The sequence below is a fragment of the Vulpes vulpes genome, chromosome 4, assembly GCF_048418805.1.
Source record: "Vulpes vulpes isolate BD-2025 chromosome 4, VulVul3, whole genome shotgun sequence".
Taxonomy (NCBI): domain Eukaryota; kingdom Metazoa; phylum Chordata; class Mammalia; order Carnivora; family Canidae; genus Vulpes; species Vulpes vulpes.
Window position 1 is genome coordinate 131,168,259 of NC_132783.1, and position 27,058 is coordinate 131,195,316.

The 27,058-nt window shown below is 39.8% G+C and overlaps 1 pseudogene; it reads left to right on the forward strand.

The window, feature by feature from the left end:
- Nucleotides 1-225: 225 nt before the first annotated feature.
- LOC112933546 (UDP-glucuronosyltransferase 3A1-like) lies at nucleotides 226-26,913 on the forward strand (annotated as a pseudogene).
- The last annotated feature ends 145 nt before the right edge of the window (nucleotides 26,914-27,058 follow it).

Consider the following 27,058-nt stretch of genomic DNA (forward strand, 5'->3'; position numbering starts at 1 on the left):
ACTATCTTGGAAAGCAACTTCCTAAGGTCTCTGCATTCCTGGTTCAGAGTATCTTCTCTGTGGAGAGCGATTCCAGGGACAGAGAGGGGTTAAGGAGAGCTCACTGACCCCTCCTTCCCACTGCCTGAGGTTAGGGAGGGTGAGAACAGAAGAGCCTGTGGAGCAAGCACCCGGGGAGGAGGAGCAAAGGGCAGGCAGAGACAAACGGAAGAGCAGACAGCGGGATCCACCTCTCACCTCCTCCCAACCTGTCCCCTCAGTGCATTTCCTTGGCTGCCAGCACAGGGTGTGTCCCCAGGGCACAGGCTCAGGGCACAGGGCACAGGACTGGGCTCCACAGCTGGTCCAGGAGCGAACATGGCCAGACAGTGGGCGCTGCTGCTAGCCTGCCTCCTCCTGTCTGGGTTCCTGCTCTCAGAGGCCGCCAAAATCCTGACTGTATCCTCACTGGGTGAGTGCTTGGTGGGAAAATCAGAGACAGCTGCATCCCGGGCACCCGTGCAGGGGCTCAGGCACACACCCTGGGGTCAGGAAACCCTGTGGGTTTTCAGATTGGATTGTGTCCCAGGCCCGTGGAGGGAGAGGTGGGCAGGCCTGTGTTGCAGAGAGAGAGGTCCCCACTGCTGGGCTGGGGAAGTCAGTTCTTGAGAAAACAGTGGTTTCCTTTTTTCTCTTTTAATCTGCCTTGTAAGGAATCCCTGGGTGGCTCAGCGGTTTAGTCCTGCCCCTTTGGCCCAGAGCATGATCCTGGCACATCAGCCTCCCTGCATGGAGCCTGCTTCTCCCTCTGCCTGTGTCTCTGCCTTTCTCTCTCTCTCTCTCAATCTGTGTGTGTGTGTGTGTCTCATGAATAAATAAATAAAAACTTAAAAAAAAAATCTGCCTTGTAGGTGCTTCCCATGGTGCATAGCTGGGGCCAGAATTTAGATCCAGGGCTGACCTGGAGACCTCGAGCCATCTACTCCAGGGTGAGGCTGGACGTCCCGAGGCATACTCCAGATGTCTGGAGGTGTGCAGTAGATGCTGTAGGAAGTGGAAGGCGAGGTCAGTTTAGGCTCTTGGAGGCCAAGGACGGGGGCTCTTGTGGGCAGCAGCCCAGACTGGGAATGTGTCATTCACAGGTCACTTGTAAAACTGATGGGCACAGGAGGGGACCCCAGGACAGTCAAGTCCTTGGGAGCCCTTCTCTCTTTCACCCTTGCTGCTTGAAGCTTTTGAAGGATAGTGAAGCAGCCAATTCTGCAGGAAGTCAGGTTTATTTCCTTTACTTTGGCCCCAAAGGAACAGAAGGGGAATAGGAACATTTGTCAGGATAAGGAGGCATCATAGGATGGAGCTTCCCCAGGAAAATGTGGCATCGTCACGAAAGGATAGGGGTCTCCCCAGGTCACGTTTAGATCCCCAAAAATCTGAGGAAAAAGCACAGAGTCTAATTGAGCATCTCCGTTTTATTTCCGGACAGTGACCCTGAGGGTCAGGGGAATAAGGGGCCTTTTGCAAGAGCACAGGAGACCTCCCTCATGGACACCCCGACTTTACTCCCTGCTTCTTACCTCAAAGCTGTCCTCTTCCCCAACTCTTTACAGTGTGGATTCCTAAAGATCAGTATTTAAAAAACCTTGTTTCCCATTAAAAAAAAATTTTTTTTTTTTTAAACGATAGAGGCAGCAGAAAAAGAGAGCTCCCTCACCTGTCGAAAGCCCGTGACCCGGGCCTGGCAGCGGGAGCAGGTGCGGTCAGAGGCCCGGTCTCTGTCCCAGAATGCACCGGGGCACCACGCCCCGCAGACATGGCTGCCTCCGCGGGCGGGCTCCTCCCCTCTCTCGGGGCCATCGTCGGGTTCCACGTGAGCCCGAGCAGGCACGCCGAGGCCGCAGGGGCTTGTGTTTTGCGGAATCCGTGTTGCCTCGTGCAACACAAGCATAAATATTCAAGACCGGACTAACCTCCACGGATACACGCGCGCCTGTAGTCCCGCGACCCCCCTGTGACCCGGCGTCACGGCCGCACCTTCCCAACCACCCCGCTTCCCGGTCGGGCAGGGTCTCTCCCTTCCCTCCTGACCGGGCTCTCTCTGCTGCAGAGACTCAGACTCAACAGAAATGCCCCGCGATGGCTCGTGATTTTAGGCCCTTCTTGCAATGATAGAACCTGGACCTCCCTGCCCATCAAGCTTCTCTTCCCTTTCAACTTTAGACCTTCCTACCTTGGGTGATATCCGGGTCATCATGCCTGCAGGACCTTGCAGTTCTACCCCCAGGCACCCACTCTTACCCTGAATGCCTTCATTTGATGTTCAGCAATTTTCAGGCCCCATCTGGAAACATCCTGCCTTATGTAATGGAATCTCAAGGATTTTTGGTTCTAAGTGGTAGGTTCATCTCCTTCTGCTTCCAATCCTATTTCATGGACTCCCACATTTCTTGTTCCCACTCTAACATCCATTAACAAAGAGAAGGATTCCATAAATAACTCTGACTGATTGTCCCCGAGGAACCCTTCCCAGTCCCATATACATCACTAGATCTAATTTCCAGTACAGTTACTTCTTTAGGGCACAGAGCCTCCGTAAGTACTGGCTAAAATCAACAGGTACCTAGCACGAGGGACTCCTTAAGGCCTAAGCAGAGAAACTCATCACACACTGACATGGAGACCATGAGTCACAAAAGGAAATATTTGATGAATGATTGTCACAGGTCAAGATTTGGGCAGACTGGATATGGCTGTCCCAGTTGGGGCTTACCCAAAGTGTGACAGGGGGGCTGAAGAAACTCATCTTCCATGGCTCACCATCAACACTTTGCCCCCTTACCTTGGAGATCCCTTCCCCTACATCAATTTCAGACCCTCTGTTCACATCTTTATAAAAATGAAATCTTGTATTGTTCCTAGGTGGAAGCCATTATCTACTGCTGGACCAGGTATCTCAGATTCTTCAAGATCATGGTCATGATGTTACTATGCTTCTTAATGAAGCCTTTTTAATCCAAGGTATGTTTTGTTTTTGTTTTTGAATCACTAAGTTCTTCTATCCCAGAGAGACAATGCCTTCTGGATAGCGCTACTTAGCACAAAACATTTCTGAATCTAGTTGTATTGGAAGTCGGAAAATCTGTGTGTTTGTGTGTGTTTATGTTATCTGCTGGATATCATTTTAGGCTTTGTAGACCTGGCCTCCACATTCCATGACTCCATGTTTTACCCCCTTTTCTAGGTGTTTAAGTCCTGTAATGCAGGCGTGTAAGGTGGAGGGTTGAACCCTGTCTGGATTGCAGAGTATTAGCAACTCAGAATTCAGAAATCCAGCTAGAGGCAGTATTCTATACAGTAGACACAAGAAGACACAGAATTATGTCTTGAGAAAATGCCTTTTATTAAAGACTTACGAGCCAAAAAGTTTTTCATCTCTCCAGGGGGAAAACTGTCTAGTTCCCTTCTGTGTCTAAATTTTCCAAAAGGTTCATTTGCATAATACAGTGGTGTGTGCAATGGATAAATGGCTGTCGTTTCAGAAATTAAAATTCTTTTTTTTCTTTCTCTCCCCTCTCCCCCCCATCTCCACACTTCAAAACTCCCCTATTAAGTCAGCATCCTACTGATAAGAGGGAAAGGAAAATCCGAATCTGTCCTAGTGATTTTACCTTTGTTCTAGAAGGCGCTCCTTTCAGGGTTGTGGTATCCTTAGGTTAGCAAACCTTTTTCTCCTTTTCCCCACCGCCTCCCACTGTCCACTCTTGATTAACCTGTTTCTTTGGTATGGAACCCTGACAATCCTGCCCCTTCCCTAGGATCTGCCCCTGCATTGTAGCTTGCTTAACGGAGTACTTCCCCTTTTTCCAAAGGTCTACGTTCTAGGCTGTGGGCCAAGTTCTTCTGTAAAGAGATGAACGTGATGCCAATAAAATGTAACAAGAACAAAGAAGAAAAAAGGCAAGCCTCCATACATCATTAGTGATCATTTCGATAACTACTATTGTGTGGTGTGGCTTTAATTGTATTGAACACAAGTATTCAGCCATTTTTATAGCTTCTGTTACATAAGAAGAGGTGCTCTTCCTGTTTCTAGGTTACTTTCTACTCCTGTTATGAGACCTGAACTTTAAGGAAGCTTTACCAGGATGCCTTTTGGTCATGTCCTAGGATCAGAATCTATCAATGAGTTGATTGTATATTCTTGAGACATCATTGGCTGCCCATGACTTGTGCATAGTGATGTCAGAAGTTCTTGAGTCACTGAATCCAAAGAATTGTAGCTAAGGGCAGCCCTGGTGGTGCAGCGGTTTAGCGCCGCCTGCAGCCCAGGGTTTGATCCTGGGGACCCTGGATCGAATCCCATGTCAGGCTCCCTGCATGGAGCCTGCTTCTCCCTTTGCCTCTGCCCCTTTCTCTCTCTGTGTCTCTATGAATAAATAAATAAAATCTTTAAAAAATTGTAGCTAATATGAAGTTCATCAATCTTGTAGCTCTTGTCTGTTGACAAACAAGGACATAGAAGCCCAGAGAACTTGAAAGTTTTGTTCAAGTTCACACAGCAGGTTAATAATTGAGTTGGGTGGATTTGAACTTTAAGCTCATGATTACTCATTCAGAATTGCTAAAGCATTAATTTTTTTAAAAATCCAAAATTAATCATTTTTGATGAAAATAAGTCTGGGAAATTATGAAATTCTGGAGATGAACTTCAGACCCCGTTACTATTTATTCACCTTCTAGCTTGGGTTCTATATTTTTCATATCCTTTCTATACATATCCCTTTGTAACTGCCTTGATTGTCAGTCTGATTGTGTATTTGCCTTGACTGCCAACCATGGTAGTTGTAGTCCATGATCATTTCATTTTGGTGGTTCTCATGGACTGAGGAACTGCTGAAAGCTTTAACCCTCTACCACTTTAATATACATTCCCACACTCAAAACTAAAACAATTCAGAGGACTCATGGATTCCTCTCCATTTTATTCTTGGTTCCAAGTTTTAATAGTTCAGAGTTTCTTGCAATATTTATCATTCACTCGAAATTTCTGAGGTTTTGAAATGGATTGTTAGTTTTTCCCTTTAGCAGAACTTGGTAGAGGTCTGCAAATAAGGAAACACGTGATTGGATTATTCTTGTTGACCTGATTCAATACTCAGTACTGAACCTTTTGAATCTGTATTAACTGCCTGCTTGGATAACCTCACTATAGGGTTTTTATTTAGAACATTTATGAATAAATGACTTCAGGAAAACTGAATTAGCTATCATTTCTAATGCTAGCATGTAGGACTGTTCTGGTCAATAACTGAAATCACAAGTGAAAGATGCTGCCCTACAGAGGACTGAATTGTCTGCAGTTCTGACTCTTTTTTTAAGAGAACTTGCTGCACCTCTCTGTCTACCAGGTAGACATTCCCCAAGTGACAGATCTCTTTGTTTTGGGGGAACTGTGCAGTTACGTCACTGATTCTCAGGGACTTGCTTACAAACACTCAAATGAAGTTCAACCTGGAGGGTCATTGTCCTGACCAGACAATTCCACCCCTTGAAGCTATTTAGTTCTGCTTTCCTTGGGTGTGGAGGTAGGAGGGCAGATCAGCAGCTAATGTAAGACAGCCCTGTCTTGGAATTCAGGCTTTGATTGGATTCATGGGCTTCTCAGTTTATTTCTCAAGTAGTTTGTCTCTTTATTGTTTGTAAAGTTTCTTGATTATTTCAGAGAACTGTCTCTGTTTTCATTGATTTCTATTGGTTTTCTATTTCCAATTTTATTAATTTCCTCCCTAATCTTTTTTAATTCTACCTTCTGTCTTAGGTCTAGTACACTTTCTTCCCCAGTGTCTTAAGGTTGCAGAATAAGTTCTTGATTTGATAACTTTCTTTTATAATATAGGCATTGAAAACTGTATATTTCCTTCTAAGTCCTGCTTTGGGCATCCCATAAAAGTTTTGGTATGTTGTATACTCATTTTTATTTGTCTTTAAGTATTTTATGATTTGCCTTGTGATCTGTTTTTGATACATGGGTATTATTTAAAAGGGTATTATTTAATTTCCATAATTTGTGAATTTTCTGGCTTTCCTTCTGTTGTGAATTTCTATCTTCCTCCTGACCCCTGGTGGGGTCAGATACCCTGTGGTAAGTGTGTTTTAAACTGTATTGAGACTTATTTGTGGCTGAGCATATGGTCTCTGCTGGAAAATGTCCCATGTACCCTTGAGAGGAATATGTGTGTTGTTGTTGGGTAGAGTGTTCAGATGATGTCTGTTATATCTAGTGTTCTATCTAGTGGATCAATATATGTAAGTCTTCTATTTCCTTACTGATCTTTCTGGATATTCTATCCATTATTGAGAAGGAGTATTGAAATTTCCAATGATTATATAGAGCTGTCCATTTCATTCTCTATTCTGCTAGCTTTTGCTTTAGATATTTTGATGGTTTCTTATTGGGTGCATATATCTTTATAATGGTTATATCTTCTTGTTGTATTGAATCATTAATATACAAAGTTTTTCTTTGTCTCTTGCAATCTTATTTGATTTAAAGTCTGTTGTGTCTGATGTTTGCTCATCTGCTTCTGCTTTCTTTTGGTTATTATTTGCTTGGGATATCTTTTTCCATCATTTCCCTTTCTATCTAAGTCATTGGATCTAAAGTGAGTCTCTTGTAGACAGTGTATATAGTTAGACCATGTTTTTCTTTGTGTTTGTGTGCTTCTTATTTTTGTATTTATTTTTAATGTATTTTATTATATTAAACTATTAATATATTGGGGTAATTGTAGATTTACAGAAAAGTTGCAAAGATATTACAGGAAGTTCCTATATACTCAGACCTTCTTTCCCCCATTGTTAGTCCCATTTTATTTTTTTTAATTATTATTTTTTTTTGAAGTATAGTTGATACACAATGTTACATTAGTTTCAGGTTGTACCACATAGTGATTTGCCAACTGCATATATTATGCTGTGCTCACCACAAGTGTAGCTGCCATCTGTCACCATACAAGACAATTACATTTGGATCATGTCTTATTATCCATTGTGCCAATGTCTGTTTTTTTAATTGGGAAATTTAATCCATGTACATTTAGTGTAATGACTGATAAAGAAAGACGTGCATGTGTCCTTTTGCTATCTGTTTCTATATGCCTTGTAGGTTTCTTATCCCTCACTTTCTTATCACTATTTTTCTTAAAGATTTTTTTTATTATTCATGAGAGACACACACACAGAGAGAGAGAGAGAGAGAGAGAGAGGGAGGGAGAGAGAGGGAGAGACACAGGCAGAGGGAGAAGCAGGCTTCATGTAGGGACCCCAACACAGGACCCGACCCTGGGTCCCCAGGATCACACGCCAGGCTGAAAGTGGCACTAAACCGCTGAGCCACCTGGGCTGCCCTGTATCACTATTTTTTTGTGTGTGTGTGTTTATTGATGCTTGTTGTGAAATGTTTAAATTATTTTTTCATTTATTTCTGTGTATATTCTATAGCTATTTTGTGTGTTTGTGTGTTACCATGGAGATTTAATTTAACATGCTAAATCTATGTTACTCAAATTTTAATTTATACCAGTTTAAGTTTAATAACATTAAAAAATTCTCCACCTTTGTTCATTCCCATCCCCTTAGGTTGGTGACATCACAACATTATCTTTTTGTATAGATGTGCCCCCAAACAGAAACTTTCATCAATTTAAGTGCATAGTACATTAAATTATATAGAAAACTTGATTGGAGTTACAATGAAAATTTTTTTAAAGATTTTATTTATGCATTAGAGACACAGAGAGAGAGAGGGAGAGGCAGGGACAGAGGCAAAGGGAGAAGCAGGCTCCATGCAGGGAGCCCTATGGGGGACTTGATCCCAGGACTGCAGGATCACACCCTGAGTCAAAGGCAGATGCTCAACTGCTGAGCCACCCAGGTGTCCCACAAACAAAGTTTAAATAATACTTGCTTTTAAACTAATCATTGGTTTTTAAAAATGTACTAGTTTCATAAACCATGTAGAAACTACAAGTGCAGTTAGGAAGCATTGCTATAATACTGGTTTTGTAATTTCCCGTGCATTTACTTCTATTAAGTTTTTATTTTTCTATGGACCCTTGAGTTACTATTTTGTGTCCTTTCATTTTTCCCTGGATGGCTCCCTTGAGCATTTCTCTCAGTGTAGGTCCAGTGGTAACAACGTACCTTAGATTTGTTTTTCCTGGAATGTCCTAATTCTGCTCTCACTTTTGAAATACAGTGTTGCTAGATACAGAACTTTTTGTTGATCATTCTTTTCTTTTAGAATTTTGAATATGTTGGCCCATTGCCTTCTGGCCTGCAAAATTTCTGATTAGAAATTTAACTCTGGGAAACGAACAGGGGTAGTGGAAGGGGAGGTGGGTAGCGGGATGGGGTGACTGGGTGACAGGCACTGAGGGGGGCACTTGAAGGGATGAGCACTGGGTGTTATACTATATGTTGGGAAATTGAACTCCAATAAAAATATACTACAAAACAAAACAAACCAACAAACAAAAAAAGAAATCTATTGATTATCGCACTGACAATCAGTTGTATGTGATGAGTCACTTTTTTCTTGCTGCTTTTAATATTCTCTCTTTATCTTTCTCAGTTTTGATTATAATGTGTTGTGATGCGTTGTGTTTGCGTTCATTTCCCTTAAGGGTTTTTGAGCTTCCTGGATGTTTAAATTCATATATTTCATTTATTTAAGAGGTTTTCAGCCCTTATTGCTTAAGATATTCTCTCTTTTTCTGTCTCTTCTTTTGCGCATTCATAGTACATATGTTGGTCCCTTCAGCTGTGTTCTTTTCTTTAGTCTTTTAACTTACTGTTTTTCACACTTGATTATTTCCATTGTTTTATCTTCAGGTTCACTAATTATTTCTTCTGCTTGCTCAAATTTGCCTTTGAATCCCTCTAGTGAAATCTTCATTTCATTTACTTTATTTTTCAGTTGTAGAATTTGTTTCGGGCTTCTTTTTAGATTTTCTATCCTTTTATTGACATTTCTATTTTGCATACACCTTTTCCTTGACCTTCTCAACATTTTCCTTTAATTCTCTGAGAATCTTTAAGGCAGTTATTTTAAAGTCATCATCTAGTATACCTGCCATCAGGTCTTTCTCAGGAACAGTTTCTGTTGATTTATTATTTTCCTCTGAATAGGCTTCAGTTTTTTGTTTCTTGGTATGTCTTGGATTTTTGTTGCAAACTGAACATTTGAATATAACAATGTATTAAAACTGGAGGTGAGACTCACTTTTCTCCAAGGTTTACAGATTATTGCTATTAATTTTGTTTAATTAATTAATTAATTAATTAATTTAGTGATTGTTTTAGGCTGCCTTTGTGATGAGGATTAACCTGAGATATAAATTTTGGTATTCTCAGATCTTTCTGAGCCTTTTGCTGGACATGAATAGACACTTTAAAATCTTTTTCTGGTATATGTAGTTGTGTTCTGATGTCCTAGCCTTTCATGTTTCCCTCTCAAAAGAGGAAAATGAGAAAAATGTTGGGGAAAAGGAGACATCAGTCTCTTAAGACCCCTTGAAGTCCATTCAGCTGGTGGAGAGGGGATGGTTGCAATAATGCAGTATGATGCACAAACATTGCTGCATAATTCTTAGTGTGCACCTCTGTGATCAGAAACAGAAATCAGCAATCAGAGCACAGATATCTTATATTTGGAGAAGCAGGTCCTTTTTGCCTACTCTAGCTCCTGAAACCTGGGTGCGAGCTGCTTTATGAACCCATATTCAGCTGCCTACTGTGAGATGTGGCTAGGAGATGGGTAGTTGGTAATGTGATCAGAGCTGAGATAATGGAAATTAATTAAAGTTTTCTGCAATTTACAGATAAACCCTCCGTGAAAGTGGACTGCTTGGTTCCAAAATAGATATTTTATACAGAATCTGCCAGTGCAATTGTTATCTAGATGGGAAGACAGATTCCTGGTGCTCTGCTATCTTACCAGACTCTTCGCTACTACCTTTTGATAAATATTTTCTTTTCAGAATATATATATATATATATATATATATATATATATATATATATATAAAGGTGAAGAGACACTGCAGCAGACAGTTCGTTGAAGTAAGAATTGGGCAGAACATATTACCAAATCTGCTTGCGAAGTATGTATTAGTACTTAGATATAGTCAGCAATTTCAATAATATTGGAAATGTAGGGGCTTAGTATGATAAATAATGTTCATAACATTATAGTAATCCACTGCAAGGTATCATTAGTTATTTGCTGGTTTAATAATAGTCTAGGTTTAAATGGAGAACCAGTGAAAATGATTACTCTTTGCTTAATATGTTTAATATAATGGTTAAATCTTATTAAAATCCTTAAAGGCATTGTTTTAATATATATTGGGTTGTATTAACAATTTTAATATGTTGGACAGATCCAAATGGTCCCTTTTGTCAAGCTGACTGTAAATGCCAAAACTTATTTTTATTTTAATTAACTACTTGTTACATAAAAGCAACCAAACCATATGGATTCATAAAGCAGGTTTCAGCCACTAGGAGATAATGTAAAAAAATGGCTACTGTGACTATGGAATATTTAATCCCAGTAGTTAAGGCAAGGCATGCAAATATGTCCTCTCTCTAATATTTTTTACTCCTCAGAATACAAGAATTTCCTTGATAAATTTAGTATATTCTTCTCACATATCTGTTATTCTTGCTTCAGGATTGATTAAGACCATTATGGTTTGTCATTAGCTTATCTCACCTGATGTTAAAAGTATTTAGAAGCTCTGATCTAGAGGTACAAAAGCCAATATGTACCTTTCTTCTCTTATAAAGTTTTTTAAAAAAGTAATCTTACATTCCACGTGTATGAAAACTGAGAACTCTGTTTCAATTTCTTTCCTGCTCTCCCACCCTGCCTTGTCCGTCTCTTTCCTCTTTCCTTTGGTGATTATTAGGTGTATTTTCGGGAGGGTGTCCATTCTAACCTATTCATATTTATAAGTTTCTTCTTCAGAATGTCCCAATTAGTATCATCAAGGTGCGGTGCTTCCTCAGTGGTGATTTTGAGACACCTGAGATTGAGTTTGAATGAACCCCTTAATATATCTCTTTGAGAGTGTCATCCGTGTTTTTCCTTATTACTCTGTTAATCAGTGTTTTCTTTTAGCTACAGAAATATAATCAGCAGCAGTAACAGAGGCATTTTCTAGGGTTGTAGTGTACCTTCTACTTTTACTTGTGTGAATCTCATCCTATGACATAGTGACTACCCTTCTTCAACCATTCTGTGGGCTTGTAAACTTGAATCAGTCTTGCCCAGAGTACTGTCTATAATGGGGACAGTCCTGGAAGACACACAACTATTGGTCACAGACTTCTACCTACCCTAGTGTCAATTACAACTCATGCTGGATCCAGAAACACAACCTAAGCTGATACAGAAGAGGGATTTGTGTGAGACACATGACCCAGGGCTACTGAAAGTCCAAACCCATACTTTTGTCCCAAAATGCCAATTATGAAAGCTTATGAGTGGGGTGGATGAGGATTCCCCTACTTGGGTCTGGCTTGCTTGGCTTGAAACACTTGTTCACACAAAAGATGGCATGTTGAGGCTTTCTTCTCTGTCTGCCAAGATATGTTACAGAAGGTTAAGGGTGAAATGAAGCTTGAAAGCTGTCATCACTCTAACTTCAGAAATGGTGTCAGACTTTATTACACATGAGTTATGGGGGAATTGCCAGAATGTGAAGTAGGACTGCAGAGGACTATGATTTTTTTATTTTAGGCCTTGGTATTTTTTGGCAGAATGAAAAACCTGTGCATATATCACCTCTAATTTTAAAAAAATGATTTCTTTTTCTTAATGGGAAACAACTGGGAACTGGGATAAAATAAGATCTGTATTTAAATACAAAGTATACCATTCACTGTACATGAAATCTTGAAAGATTGATTATCTGGCACTTCTTTTGTCTTTGTTTTCTCATCTCTAAAATAGTAAATAGTTATACCTCTAAGTGTAAACCTTAAATAGAAACTCCCAGTACTCTAATATGAATAAAATTGGGTTGCTTTCGTGGTTCAGTTGGTTAAGTGTCTGCCTTCAGCTCAGGTCATGATCCCAGGTTCTAAGATTGAGCCACGGATCAGGCTCCTTGCTCAGCAGGGAGCCTGCTGCTCCCTCTCCCTGTGCCCCCTGCTGGTTCTCTCTCTCTCTCTTTCTCTCTCTCTCACTGTCTCTATCTCAAATAGATAAATAAAATCTTTATAAAAAATTAATAAAAGCTATTAACCCATTATATGTTCCTCAGTAAAGATTAGCAGGTTGCATGATTGAAGAAATGAGAAAGCTGAAAAACCATACCAAACAGACATTCAAAAAGCAAACATTTGAATATACACAAATAATAATAAGCAAATTGTGACATCAACATGCCAATGTTAATTTGGCTTCTATGGTATGACTAAACATTTCCTTATTGGTATTTTTATTTTTATTTTTTTAGGAAGGAAAGAAACTTCATACAAAGTTATCAGTTGGCTTCCATCTGAAGATCGTAGAAAAAAACATAAACATAAATGAATTGATTTATTTTGGAAAGAAGCTTTGCATTGCAGGTATTTATTCTCTGAATGAAAGACTTGCCTTTTTAGTGATACAAATGAATGGCTGGATGCATGGATACTTGAAGTGAGTTTAAGAGAAATGGCTGTGTGGATGGATGAGTGGGTGGAAGAGGAGATCAATTACAGTGGCAGTGGATGGATGGAGAAGATGAGTTTTATACTCCCAATTGTTCAGTCTTGTACTGTTGCTATTCCACTGCAAGGATGTATGTTGTTCTATATAGTGAGGAGACTGTTCTTTCTGAATCTTCCAGACAACATTTCACCTAGATGTTTGGGTATATTCTCTACAACACAAGAGGCAGGTTAGACAGCTTAATTTCCCATTGTTGGGAAGTGATGAGGCAAGTGAGACTCACGAAATTATACATATTTTTCCTCCCTTTCTGCACATAAAATTCAAGAATAGAAAGATGCTTATGAATATTGATTTTTTAAATACCTTGAACCACTCTCTTTTAAGCTCATTTAACAAGCCAAGTATTTTGGTGATGCAAAATGAACGAGTAACAGGAGAGATGTTATCATTACCTGGGATGTAGAAATTCTTCACCTTTCACATTAGAGGGAAAAGGCACAACTTCATTCCTTGCTGAGTTAATATAGTGGCCTATCATCTAGCCCCCTTCTTTCCTTAGAAATTCTACTTACTATAAGGTGGTTCTAAAATCTGGCTTTTTTCATAAAGCCTTTTTCCTTAGTCAAACTAGAAGACCAAATTCTCTCATCATGTAAGAGATCTCATCTAAAGTTCTCATTTGAAACTTGTCTATTTCATCTTGTGTTGTTACTCACATATTTTTAAATTATGTGTCTCGTTTCTTCTCCCTCACTTGATTATTTTAAATACCAGTTCTACCCACATTTTAAATATGGTATAATATGCTAAGCACAGTGCTTTCCTGTATTTTTTCAATTGATTGACTTAATTTCCAATATGACTAATGCTCTACTATTGAAGAAAATGTACTTCATATCTTGAATTTGTCAACAATATTAATCAAACATTCTTATGTAAAATATTTTAAATTAGAATAGAGAATAATTTCAGCTAATCACCTGTTGTCACATGAAGTTGATTTTAAACTCCAGACAGACATCTGCATATTGCTAATGAGCTCTCACCTGTGGGCCTTCCTTAAGTAGGCTGACATGGTGGAATGTTGCACAGGTTACAGGTCTGCTGGGCCTAGATTCTCTCAGTCCTTCATTCAAGTAGGAGGCTCATGGATCTCTAAAGCACCTGACTTGTAACCTCTTATCAAGGATATTCTCAACCTTTGCCCATGTGCTATATAAAAAGGATCATTTTCCTTGTGGGTACTGATGTGAAACATTGAAGAATAGTTCCCGGAATAGTGTCATAGACAAGACTCTTAATAGATACTGGTAAAATTTTAGAATTAATTTTTGTGAATACTTCACCAGCATGAAGTAGAAAAACAGTAATTAACTTCAAATAGGTCTTTACTTTGTATTAAATGTTAGTCTTTTCAGGTAGGAAGATGTAAATCTCCCGTTCAGCTTAGAAGGTGGATTCTAATATTACCATTGGAAAGTTTTCCTTGTGTGAGGCAGTCTGTCAAATTCAGGATATACTCAATTTCAAATAAAAGGGATATACCTGAATGTTGATCCCATGAAGTTACTTACACAGTTTGATTAGGAAATAGGACAGTCACTCATAAAGGATCAGTGTACAAATGAAAGTTAAACAGGGAATCACAGAATGTAACAACTAGACACGGAACTCTGAGATCTGCTAGTGTCAGAGATGTATTCAATGTAGAATGGCCTCAAAAAAAAAAAAAAAAAAAAGACAAACTAGAAGAACCCAAATTAGCTTTGCTAGTGGGTGCATATGGATTGGCCAGAGAAAGGGAAATGGAGAAAGAGAGAACATTTTAGGAAGCAGAAACAACTGGAGTAGAGTGATGAGAGCAAACTATTCATTGGACATCAGGTGGGCTGATGTCAGATTATGGTCTTACTTACCTGGGTTTTTTTCTCTGAACCAAGCTTCTCTTAAGTATTGTAAAATTAACACTTCCAATAAATATTTGTCGCTACTATTTTTGTCTTTACAGAGAAACATTTGACAACATTGTAAAGTTAATGGAAGAACTGCGGATTCGATGCAGTGGTTTGCTAAGAAAAGGAGATACCGTGGATTCCTTAAAAAAATGAGAATTTTGACTTGGTATTTGTTGAAGCATTTGACTTCTGTTCTTTCCTGGTTGCTGAGAAGCTTGGGAAGCCATTTGTGTCAATTATTCTCACCCAGTTTGGCAGTGTGGACATTGGACTACCAATCCCTGTGTCTTATATTTCAGTGTTCGATTCCCAGCTAACCGACCATATGGATTTCTGGAGCTGACTGAGGAATTTCCTAATGTTCTTTGATTTCTTCATGAAGCAATGGCAAATCCAATCTACGTTTGACAAGACTATCAAGGAATATTTCCCAGAAGGCTCTAGGCCAGTTTTGTCTCATCTTCTAAAGAAAGCAGAGCTGTGATTTGTTAACTCTGACTTTGCCCTTGAATTTGCTTGGCCCCTGCTCCCCAACACTGTGTATGTTGGAGGCTTAAAGGTCAGACCTGTTAAGCCAGTGCCACAAGTAAGTAAAACTGTAGCTCTCTGCTGATGATATGGACACCATGCAGAGCTCTTCAGTGCAGAATTGGTGACTCCTCTGCCAGAGGGAACTGGGAGTGATGTAGCATGAGACAGGCAAACAATGAGGATATACATTTTTATTTCTCTAGTCTAATTTTTGCATTTGATTCTCTTTTAAATTTTATGTTTTTAATTTGATTTTAAATTTTGCTAAAAAGACTTAATATGAAATCTACATCCTTATCAAATTTTTAACAGTACAAAACATAATTATTGACTTAGGTACCATTTTGTGCCTCAGATCTCTAGATCTTACACATCTCACTTATCTGTAACTGTTCCTCCATGGAATAGTAGCTACCCTTTACCCTCATTGCCACCCTTCCAACCCCCCCAACCCCCGGCACAAACCTTGGAAACCAAAGTCCACTTTAGATTCTATGAATTTGACTATTTTAGATGCTTCATGTAAGTTAATTCATGCAGTATTTACCTTTCTGGCTTATGTCACTTAGCAGAATGTCCTCAGTATTCATCTAAGTTTTCCCATATTGCAAAATCTCCTTCTTTTTAATGTATTCCATTATATATATATATGTGTGTGTGTGTGTATATATATATATATGTATACAATATATATTTCTTTAACCATTCATCTTTTGAATGGATATTTTCATGGTTACCACATCAAAGATATTGTGAATAGTGCTTCAATAAATATGGGAATGCAGATATCTCTTGGAGATCCTGATTTCCATTCTCTTGGGTACAGAAAGAGAAATCAGATTGCTCCATCATATGGTGGTTTTATTTTTAATTTCAGGGGGAATTTCCATATTGTTTTCCATAGTGGCTTCACCATTTTTCATTCTGAACAACAGTATGTAAGGGTTGCTCTTTTTCCATATTCTCAACATATGTCTTATGGTTTTTAATAATAACCATACCAATAGATGTGAATTGATATCTGATTGGAATTGATTTGCATTTTCCTGTTAACTAGTATCGGTAAGCCTTTTTTCATATATCTGTTTGCCATTTGCATGTTGTCTTTCGATAAATGTTTATTGCAGTCCTTGGCCTAATTTTTTAATGGGTGTATAATATTTTTTTTTCTAGTTTTAGTCTTTCCTATGATCTTGGAGATTAATATCTTATTAGAAATACAGTTTGCAAGTATTTTCCATTTTGTAGGTTGTCTGTTGGTCTGTTGTTTCTTTTGCTATGCAGGAGCTTTTTAGTTGAATGTAGTCCCAACTGGTTTTGTTGTTGTTGTTGCTTATTTTGGTGTTTGTTCATTTTGAGTTTGATATTTCATTTTCTTGTGTATTGTGCTATATCACTGATATCATTGCCAAGACCAATGCCATGAAACTTCCCCCTATATTTGTTTCTAAGAGCTTTATAGTTTCAGGTCTTATGTTTAAATCTTTAATCCATTTAGAGTTGAGTTTTTTGTATGCTGTATGGTGAGGGTAGACTTTTATTCTTTTACATGTGGATTTTCACATGATGAGGATAGGGATTCTGGTGAGACAGTGTTTTCACAGCTATCTGCTGGCTTTGGTGAGACTGATTACACATTTGCCTGTGGTGCAGTCTGTCTTTAGTTTTTCTTTTAAATTTTTTTATGTTTCTGTTAGGAAAAGAGACCATGTAGCTTCTTACTCTAATGTCATGCTCAGTTTTTTTTCAATTTTTTTCCTTTTTCATATTTAAATTCAACCAGCTGACATATTAGTTTTAGACGTAGTTTTCATTAATTCATCAGTTGTATATAACACCCAGTGATCATCATATCATGTGCCCTCCTTAATGCCCATCACTCAGTGATCCAACCCACCTACCCCACAGCAACCCTCAGTTTGTTTCCTGTAGTTAAGAGTCTCTCATGGTTTTTCTCCCTCTCTGATGACTTCCCATTCAGGTTTTACTCCCATACCCTATGATTCTCTACACTGTTTCTTATATTACACGTAGAAGTGAAACCATATAAGTCTTTCTCTGATTGACTTTTTTCACTCCTCCAATCCCATCCACATTGATGTAAATGGTAGGTATTCATCCTTTTTGATAGCTGAGTAATATTTCATTGTGTGTGTGTGTATACACACACACACACACAGCACATCTTTCCCCATTCATCTGTCGATTGGACATATGGACATCTTGGTTTATTCTGTAGTTTGGATATTGTACACATTGCTGTATGAACATTGGGGTGCAGATTCCCCTTGGGATCACTACATTTCAATCTTTGGGGTAATACCCAGTAGTGCAATTGCTGAGTCATAAGGTAGTTCTATTTGTAAATTCTTGACGAACCTCCATACCAATTTCCAGAGTGGCTGCACCAGCTTGCATTCCTACCAACAGTGTAAGAGAATTCCCCTTTCTCTGCCTTCTTGCCAACATTTGTTGTTTCCTGACTTATTAATTTTAGCCATTCTGACTGGTATAAGATGGTATCTCGTTGTGGTTTTGATTTGTATTTCCCTGATGCCAAATATTGTGGAGCATTTTTCATGTGTCTGTTGGCCATTTGTATATCTTCTTTGGAGACATGTCTGTTCATGTCTTCTGCCCATTTCTTGACTGGATTGTTTGTTTTTTGGTTGTTGAATGTGATAAGTTCTTTATAGACCTTGGGTATTAGCCCTTTATCTGATATATCATTTGCAAATATATTCTCCCATTCTGTGGGTTGCTGTTTAGTTTTTGTCAAATGTTTCTTTTGCTGTGCAGAAGCTTTTTATCTTGATGAAGTCCCAGTAGTCCATTTCTGCCTTTGTTTCCCTTGCCTTTGGAGATGTGTCTAGCAAGAAGTTGCTGTGGCTGAGGTCACAGAGGTGGCTGCCTGTGTTCTCCTCTAGGATTTTGGTGGATTTCTGTTTCACATTTAGGTTTTTCAATCATTTTGAGTTTATCTTAGTGTATGGTGTAAGAAAATGGCCCAATTTCATTCTTCTACATGTGGCTGTCCAATTTTCCCAACACTATTTGTTGAAGAGACCATCTTTTTCCATTATATATTATTTCTTGCTTTGTCAAGGATTAGTTGACCAAAGAGTTGAGGGTCCATTTCTGGGTTCTCTATTCTGTTCCATTGATCTGTGTATCTGTTTTTGTGCCAGTACCATGCCATCTTGTTGATCACAGCTTTGTGCTACAGCTTGAAGTCCGGCATTGTGATGCCCCAGCATCACAATTTTTTTCAACATTCCTCTGCTTATGCCAGGTCTCTTCTGGTTCCATGCAAATTTTAGAATTATTTGTTCCAATTCTGAAAATGCCCATGGTATTTTTTTTAAAGATTTTATTCATTTATTCATGAGAGACACAGAGAGAGAGGCAGAGACACAGGCAGAGGGAGAAGCAGGCCATGCAGGGAGCTCAATGTGGGACTCGATCCCGGGACTCCAGGATCATGCCCTGAGCCGAAGGCAGATGCTTAACCACTGAGCCACCCAGGTGTCCCGAGCATAGACGTTTTAACAATATTTATTCTTCTAACCTGTGAGCATGGAATGTTTTTCCATCTCTTTATGTCTTCCTTAATTTCTTTCATGAGTGTTCTATAGTTTTCTGACAGATCCTTTACCTCTTTGGTTAGGTTTATTCCTAGATATCTTACGGTTTTTGGTGCAATTGTAAATGAAGTGAACTCCTTAATTTCTCTTTCTTCAGTCTCATTGTTAGCGTATAAATATGCAACAGATTTCTGTGCATTGATTTTGTATCCTGCCGCATTGCTGAATTGCTGTATGAGTGCTAGCAATTTTGGGGTGGAGTCTTTGGGTTCTCCATATACAGTATCATGTTATTTAGTAAGAGTGGGAATTTGGCTACTTCTGTGCCAATTTGAATGCCATTTATTTCTTTTTGTTGTCTGATTGCTGAGGCTAGGAGTTCTAGTACTATGTTGAACCACAGTGGTGAGAGTGAGTGGGTATCCCTGTCAAGTTGCTGACCCTAGGGGAAAAGCTCTTAGATTTTCCCTATTGAGAATGATATTTACTGTGGGCTTTTTGTAGATGGCTTTTATGATATTGAAGTATATATATATTCCCTCTATTTGTACACTGTGGAGAGTTTTATCAAGAAAAGGTGTTGTATTTTGTCAAATGCTTTCTCTGCATCTATTGAGAGGATCATGTGGTTCTTGTCCTTTCTTTTATTAATGTGATGTATCACATTGATTGATTTGCAGATGTTGAACCACCCTTGCATCCCAGGAGTAAATCCCTCTTGGTCATGGTGAATAATCTCTTTAATGTACTCTTGGATCCTATTGGTTAATATCATGGTGAGAATTTTGGCATCCATGTTCATCAGGGATATTGGTCTGTAATTCTCCTTTTTGGTGGATTTTTTTTTGTCTGGTTTTGGGATCAAGGTAAAGCTGCCCTCATAGAAGGAATTTGGAAGTTTTGTGTGTGCCAGACTCTGTAGACTCCTGCAGTTCGTGCCCACATGGATTCTCCTGGGGGAGAGGGATGACCCTCCTCATTACTGTCTTTTAGAGGGTCCCTGGACTGAGACCTGTCACCTGGTCATGCACACACAGCTCTGCTCCTCCCAGAGGAAGGTGGAGGGTCCCCAGGTTCCTGTCCTTTCAGGATTCCCACATGGACAACAGTCACCTCATTGGGCTGTGGTTCAGGGATCAAGTTGAGATCCCCCTTGTTGGCTTTGTGACTGTAAGCAGTTTCTTTGTTCCAATGCTTAGGAATTTTACTGACTCAGGCATCCTCATTCTTTCTGTGATTCTGGGGATCCTGAAACCACACTGTTCCAGCTAGCACTTTTCAGGCAGGGATGTCTCTTAATGGAGCAGTTTTATAAGGGTTTCAATTTTGCACTCTGGGGCTATATCACTTTCCTGTAGTTGGATTATGGAGGCTACTTCCCCTGTCATTTATCTTCTGATATATCACTTTGGATTCACTTCTCCACACCTACTACCTTGCAGAAAGTAGTCATTTTTCCACTTGTAGGGTTCCAGCCATTCTTTTCTTACATCTCAGGTTGAATTCATGGGTGTCAGAATGATTTGATAGTTATCTAGCTAAATTCACCAGATGAAACGAAGTCCTCTACTCTTCCACCATCTTGCCCCTTCTGCTCTTTTCAAATTTTAGTAATAGGTTTACATCAATCTTATAATTATCAAAAGACAATAAAACTGATTTTAAGCGGTCCCCATGGATGGTAGATCTTATGGTGTAGTGCAGGATAGAGTCAAATAGTGGCCGATTGAACAATGGAGGAAAGGTTGTGAGCTGGGGACAATGAAACAATGCAGAGGAAGATTTGACAGAAGTGTAAACTTGGGAGTTGAAAGATATGTACACTGGACACTACAAATTTGCTGAAAGAAATTCAGAAGACCAGAATAAAGATAAAGACATCTCTAGACCATGGATGGTGATACTTACTCTTGTAAAGAGAGCAACACTATTCAAAGTGATCTACATATTTAATCTAATTCTTATCAACAGATCAACAGTTCAAAGGCCTCTTCTTTTTATAGACATTAAAAAGCCAATTTTCAAGTTGATATGGAAATGTAAGAGACCCTGAATAACCAAAACAATTTGAAAAAGAACACAGTTGGATGACTCATACATCTGTGACCAATTCATTTTTGTTAAAGGTGCCAAAACTATTCAATGAAGGAAAGAGTAGTCTCTTCAGAAAATGCTACTGATCCCACTGGATAGTCACATGAATGAGAATGTATTTTGAGCCTTCCTCACACCACATACCAAAATTTACTCAAAATGGAGCGAAGGCCTAAATAAAGAACTAAAAGCCATAAAATTCTCAGAAGAAAAGAAAGGGATAAATCTGCATGGACTTGTATTTGGTAATGAATTTGTAGATGTGACACCAAAAGCATGAATAGCAAAGGAAAAAAAATAGGTAAATTGAATTTCATCAATTTGGATGGATTAAAACCTGCTGCTCTGTATCAAAGGACATTATATAGAAAATAAAAGGACAACCTATCAGGTACAAGCCAAGTATATATCTTCACCACCACCTTTTAGGCTCATACTGGAGGTCCTAAGTAAAGTAATAAGATAAAAATAGGAATAGGAATAGGAATAGATTAGGAAGGATCAAGAAAATTGTTTTTGTTCACAGACATGATGGTCCAGTTCAAAAATCTAAAAAAAGCTCAAGGTATGATCCCGGAGTCCCAGGATTGAGTCCCATGTCAGGCTCCCTGCATGGAGCCTGCTTCTCCCTCTGCCTGTGTCTCTGCCTCTCTCTCTCTGTATCTTCTCATGAATAAATAAATCTTTTAAAAAAATAAAACCACTCTTTTTTATATATCAGAAATTCATGGGAGAATGTGAAATTAAAAACACTGTAACATTTACATTAGCACCATATAAAATGTGATCTTGAGAAAAAATGTAACAAAATATGTACAGGATTCATATGTAGAACTAGTACAAAACTCTATTGAAGGAAACCAAAGGACTAAAGTGGAAAGTCCATGTTCATAGATAGGAAGAGTCAATATTGTCAAGTATCTAGTTCTCTGCAAATTGATCAATACATTTAATGCAATCACAAATTCTAACCAACTTATTTTGTGGATAATAATGAATTGATACTGGGGCACCTGGGTGGCTCAGTGGTTGATTATCTGACTTTGCCTCAGGTCATGATCCTGGGGTCCTGGGATCAAGTCTTGCCTCAGGCTCCCCCTGCTTCTCCCTCTGCCTATGTCTCTGCCTCTCTCTCTGCGTCTCTCATGAGCAAATAAAGTCTTTAAAAAAAAGATTATGAATTGATACTAAAATTTGCATGGAAAGCCAACATCCTGAAGAGCCAACACAATATTGAAGATGAAGAACCAAGTTGGAAGGCTGACACTGTCAACTTCATGACTTACTATAAAGCTATAATAATTAAAACTGTATGATACTGGCAGAAGATTAAGAAAATAGCCAATGTAACAGAATAGAGAATTCAAAAATAGACCCACAGACATTAGTAAGCTTATCTTACACAAAGAAGTAAGGACAACTGTATAGAGAAAACACATACTTTGAAAAAACTGTGATGGAAAATAGATATCTCAACACACACAAAATTAGACTCAGAACATAAACTTTTCACAAAAATTAACTCAAAACAGACCACAAACCTAAATATAAAATGCAAATGCAATTGTACAAGTTTTTAGAATATGATATCAGGGAAAATCTAGGTGAGCTAGGGTTTGGTGAAAACTTTTTAAATGCAAAACCTAAGTTATGTTATATGAAAGAAGGAGTTGATAAGTGTGCTAAGTTGAAATTAAAATTTTGTTCCAAGCAGGCACTGTCAAGAGAGTAAGAAGAGGAGCCACAGAACAAGAGCAAGTATTTGGAAAAGACATATCTATTAAAATGGTTATTCAAATATGCAAATAAGCACTTTATACATGCAAATATACACAATACGCAAGAACTCTTAGAATTTAACAATAAGAAAACCAGGAACTTAAAAATGGGCTAAAACTTTCCTAGACCCCTCAACAAAGAAGACAGATGGCTTTAGGCTTATATGAGAGAGTCACCTGATAGAGACCCTTTCCCATCATCTACTTCAACTTCGAGAAACCCTACTGACCTGTACTGGGCCAAGACAGCAACTGGCACTCTCCCAGGCACTAGCATCCTAGCATTTAGGAATGGCATCGGGACACTCCTAAATGACAATACATATGCCCCCACACCTAGAATGAGGATGAGGATGACCTTGGTACTGGGGCCATGTTTTCAATGAAGAGAAATTCCCAACACGTGGACTTTCCTCTTTATAAAACATTGTTATACATGCAAGTCCTGGATCTAGATGTTGGTGCCACAGTATGCTTTGAGTCCTTTATGGGCAACGCGGGCTATTGTGGTAGTGACTGGATCACTAAAGCTCTCTACAGTTCATTTGAGATTATTGAGTGTTTTTGTATGGTAGGATGTGTCCTGAGGTTTCAGAAAAATGGCCTCAAGGCTGCCAGACACAATGGACATGAACACAGTGCAGAGAGCAGTGAGCCGTCTCAGGGGCTATGAGAGCCACTTCAAGACAGTGAGCTTAGGCTCACTGGAGAGGAGGGTATATTTTGTAAATAGCTGACTTTGATTCCAAGGCTGTCTGGGCTTTCATGAACAACTTTGTTCACCTCGTTTCCTTTCTTACCTCTCTCCAGGAATTTGAGAATTTCATTGCCAAGTTTGGAGACTCTGGTTTTGTCCTTGTGGCCCTGGGCTCTATGGTGAATCTCTATCAGTCCCGGGAAGTCCTCAGGGAGATGAACGGTGCCTTTGCTCATCTGTCTCAAGGGGTGATATGGAAGTGCAATCCTTCTCACTGGCCCAAAGATGTCAAATTGGCAGCAAATGTGAAGATTGTGGACTGGCTTCCCCAGAATGACCTCCTGGGTAAGGAGTGCCTAGATCTTCTTTTCTCTTTCCATTTAGGTATTTTTAGGCTTCCACTGGGCAACCTCACCAGCAGGAGAAAGGGCCGGTGGTAGATAAAAGTAATCTTTATGGGACAGGAATAGAGCAGCAAGCTGGAGTTCTTGGGAAATGAGACTATACTTCCCAAGTGGCAAAAACCGGCATGTTTTCTTCTTCCTAATCTATTGTGGTCCTGATACCTACAGCCAGAAGTGATATTGTCACCAGGTTGCTTTGATCTTACCTATTTTGACACAGACCAAGGTTGTCCAGACACAATCGAAGACATTTTGTGGACTTTTAGAACACATACTGGGGGTCTTGTTGCCACTGTCGTTCCTGGCCTCTTGAGTGTCTCTTAGGCCATGTGCCATTATAGACACACACACACTCCCACACATATTAGAGCATTCTATGCTACCGAAGATGTAAGCAAGCTTTCACGGAATTGATGTTGATGGTGTCTGAAGGGTGTGCCAAGATATCTGAGTGTCAACCTGAGTAACTTGTCAGCTGGTTATTTACTCCATCAAATTCTCTGGTAACGGAGAGCTCCTTATATTCCAATAGGTTATTTTTGTCCTGTGCCACTTATTAGAGCCCCATCTTTGCCAAAGCCACAGACTATATCAGATATACATCTCCAAATAATGCCTCACAAACATATTGGGAAGTTATGATAGAAGGTTCTGCACATTTATTTACAAGGCATGGGGTAGTAAAAAGGATTCTGATTTTCAAAGAAACACAAATAGATTCTGATGCACATCACTACTGAGAAGCAGTATTTGAGATGAACTCTTCATTATCAGTGCTTGTTTAGGTTTTCTCTAAATAAGAGTGAGGTGAGCATGCAGGAACTGGAAATACTAAGATGGGTGGTCCATCATTGCCTAGTTTAGAGGATTTCTTATGAAATTGAGGAGAAAGTACATACAGTGTGAGTCTGATGAATGCCACATGAGATGTGATGTCAGTAAAAGTGTTAAGGCTTCAGATAAGAGGAAAGTGAAAGGGCAGTAAAGGAGTGAGCATGAGACCTAGAGGCCAAGAAAAAGAAACAGAGTTGGAGATAGAAAATCAGAGAAGATAGAGTGTGACACTGGGGGAGACTAGGAGAAGGAAAGAGAGAAACAGGGTGGAGAGAATAATATGGATGGATGTAGGATGTATGCATGGATGGATTGAATGGATGGATAGATGGATTTTATGAAGAATATGTTTTGCTTAGCTCTTCTCTGAAGCTTTCCCTGGACTTTCCCCCTTAAATGGATTGATGTAGAGGAATCTCTGTATAGAAACAAATCCAGAATTTTATATCTTGGAATATGTATCATTGGGTGTGTCCTAAGCTAAATCAGTAAATTCAGTTATGCAACATACTTTGATATCCCTTTGTAGTTTTTTTTTTCCCTTGGAACTTTATCTTTTGTCCTGAAAGTTTTACCCTAAAAATTTCTGTTCTGTTCCTGATTTGCAACAGCTCACCCACACATCCGTCTTTTCATCACCCATGGTGGGATGAATAGCATAATGGAGGCCATCCAACACGGTGTGCCCATGGTTGGGATTCCTGTCTTTGAAGAACAGGCCGAAAACCTTATTCGAGTGAAGCCAAAAAGTTTGGTGTCTCTATCCAGCTACAGCAGATCAAGGCAGAGACATTGGCTCTGAAGATGAAGTAAGTCATAGAAGACAAGAGGTATGGAGCTCTTGTGGTCACTTGGGTTTGTGGTCACTTAGGCTGAATGAAGACATCAAACACAAGAGCATGGTGTGGCACTGTTTTTTTTTTTTTTTTTTTTTGCAATAAAAGCTGAAGCTTCCAAACTTCCATAGAATAATATGTGTGTGATGCTAATAGCCGACCTGTTTCCCCTGAGGGCAAGACTGGGCAATGTAGGTTAGATGTTAGGTTCAAGAACAGTTTCTACCTTAAGGGTTTTGAGGACTCTGACCTTACACAGGATCTGTGAGAGGTCTTATATTTTGGGGCTGCTGATAGTAGAATTACACTAGAGAGGTCACCATCCTATCCTCCAACATGCCACACTGTCTCCGCCTGAGGCCCTTTATCAGTGATGCTACCTAGGACATCCTTCTCTTCCCTTCACAGGCTGGCTCCTCATGACAGTTGGGCTCATCTCCAATGTCCTCTCCTCAGAGAGGCAGGAGGTCTTTGTGTGACAGTCCTAGATGCACTGTTTACCCAGCCCCTTCAATCATTACTCATTTTCTCTTCTTCACACTTCTCAGGATCAGTAACCACCCCATTTCATTCTGTTTGAATTTATTGTGTGTCCCTTCTACTAGCTAGTAGAGAGTAAGCTCCCCTGGATGGCCAGGTGTGTCTCTTGTTTCCCCTGTGTTCTCAGTTAAAGGGTCCATGTTCTCTTAAGTAAATTCTAATATAGGTCAAGAATGTGGTACCCACCATGGACTGAATACCTTATCAGGGTCTCGAGGACATTTACCCTGAATCGGATGTATGTCACATCGCTATATCCCTGTATACTTTTCCTTTATTGTAGCATGAGTGTCCTTGGGTAGAGACTTGTCCTTACAGCTTAGTCATCTTTGTATAGTTTAGCATTTTAGCACTAGGCTTGGATCTTTGCATGGTGAGACCGGTTAGAACTTCGACTGTGACAAGATCAGGCCAACCACTTTTCCTTCAAACTCAGTCTTTTGTGCATATGGATGAAATGTGTGTGTGGTGTGTGTGTGTTGATACAAGGTCTCTAAGACTTCTGAGGTCACATGAGTAACACCCCAACGCTGTCTCTGCCAACAGGTACAAGTCAGCAGCCGTGGCTGCCAGCATCATCAGGCGCTCTCACGCCCTGACCCCTGCCCAGAGGCTGGTGGGCTGGATCGACCACATCCTCCAGACAGGGGGTGCAGCACACCTCAAGCCCTATGCCTTGCAGCAGCCATGACATGAGCAGTACCTGCTGGACGTCATCTTGTTCCTGCTGGTGGTCACCCTGGGCACCCTGTGGCTCTGTGGGAAGCTCCTGGGCATGGTGGCCAGGTGGGTGTGTGGGGCCAGGAAGCAGAAGAAGGCCTGATGGAGGTTCAGTCTTGACAGGTGTTTGGGGAGCCACTGGTTGCAGATGGCTTTCCCTAGCACAGGACACCCTTGTTGTCTTCTTTGTATTAGTACTGAGGGTAGCTTGCAAATATTGTTTCACTATTTTCTCCTTGTGTTTAAAAATTCTTGTGAAGGGAAGCCCCCGGGTGGCTCAGCAGTTTAGCGCTGCCTTCAGCCCAGGGCCTGATCCTGGAGACCTGGGATCGAGTCCCACATTGGGCTCCCTTCATGGAGCCTGCTTCTCCCTCTGCCTGTG